Raw genomic sequence first — 1814 nt, 5'->3', positions numbered from 1 at the left:
TCCCTTCAACTCTATTGCCCAAATACTGACTAAATTTGCCTTGTCACAGGTGGATCATAAACAATGAGTTGCAAAGGTAAAGTCCCCAACCTATTAATACACACAGAATGGACTATATCAAATTTGGGACAAATATACTTGGTGCATTGCTATTAGTGGTCAACTCAGTCGAAAGGCCACTCTGTGTTGGAAATAAACCAATCACACTTGTGATACGTGGCCTAATAGCACCCAACCTATAGGAAAAATTCCCCATTATATGTATTCTCATATCATAGCCTTAAAAATGCTGATTGGTTTGGGACTGACTGGGATAGATGGCTCAGCATTCATTGGTTAGCCCCTAACGGCAGTCAGTGGTTATGTGGCTCCAACTTATGGCCTTGGCTGCCGCCTGGATGGACTGGACGATGCACCCTAGGCTTCATCTTGATACCAGGTAGAACTACGTTTGCTATATCTTCTCCTGCTAACCTACCCAACCTATGACAACGCTGGACCCGTTCTGTCTTCCACTGGTATGATCACCTTGCCTCAACTTTCCTTCCCCAATTACGAATCGAAAGTATCATCTGGCACGTGGAAGCCCTAAACAAATTTCCTATCTGATATGAGCCACCAAATTAAATCCGTGTTTGACCCTTCCTTATCCCTAAATGATTGGTTAGACTCCTGGTCAGGTCCAGGTTTCTTGACTACTATCAAAGCCATATTCATTGGGTTAATCATACTGCTTGTATATCTTATTATAATTTGTTGTCTAATTCATTGTTTGTCTTCCTCGTGTCAACAAAGTTTCACCTCCTGGACCACTTCTCATCAAATGATTCTCTCATCTCCAGAGGATCTGTATACCTTGTCAGCCTTGGACTCACAACCTTCCGGTCCACTGAACTTCCTGCCTGTACCCATATGGCCCCATTTAGGGACAGCTCTACGACCTTGTACAGCTGGAAGCAGTTACAGAAGATTGACCATCATCCATATCCCCAAAAGATTTCGGGGCCAAATGGGTTCAGGGGGGATTTTATGATGAGGATTAAGGCTGCCCCAGGGAGAGAAGCCCAAGGTGTCCTGCCCTACATACTGAACTATATCATCCTCTGGGAAGCACAGGATATCCTGACCTGATTCAGCCTAATTCATATCCAAAGTTATAGGACCATCCAATAAGCAGACCCCACCTGCACTGATGCCATTTTAATGATTTTTTTCATGATCTTTCCTTTGTCTTGTAAAGAAATAACTCACATACCTATACCTTATAAATTTAGCCCTACCCTCAACCCATTGCAGCTCTTACTGCCCATGGGTCCTCTCCCCATGCTACTCCATGCTATTCTCTGAATAAAAGAACACTGCTGCCAGGCCTTGAGAGTCCAAGAAATCTTTCTTTCAACTCCTTGGCTCGCCAAGCCCACATCAACAGTGTCTTGGTCTTTCCTTGCCTTTCATGACTCGGATACTTTTGAAGAATAGTGGTCAGGCATAGACTGTCCCACAATTTGGATTTGTCTGATGTTTTCTCATGATTAGACTGAAGTTATGGATTTCTGGGAAGAATACTACAGAGGTGATGTGGCTTTCTCATTGCATCATGTCAGGGAGCACATGATGTCAACATGACTATTTCTTATTAACCTTAGTCACTTGGTTAAGGTGGTGTCTGCCAGATTTCTCTGCTATTTTTCCGATCCTATACTTAGTGAGAGTCACTAAGTCCAGCCCATACTCAAGGGGACTTTAGAAGTGGAGAGTCATGGAAGGTATTTAAGCAGGTAAATTGAATGTTTTAGAAGGAATATGCTGGCTGA

The sequence above is a fragment of the Equus quagga genome, chromosome 11, assembly GCF_021613505.1.
Source record: "Equus quagga isolate Etosha38 chromosome 11, UCLA_HA_Equagga_1.0, whole genome shotgun sequence".
Lineage (NCBI taxonomy): Eukaryota > Metazoa > Chordata > Mammalia > Perissodactyla > Equidae > Equus > Equus quagga.
Note: the sequence above shows the minus strand (reverse complement) of the source record.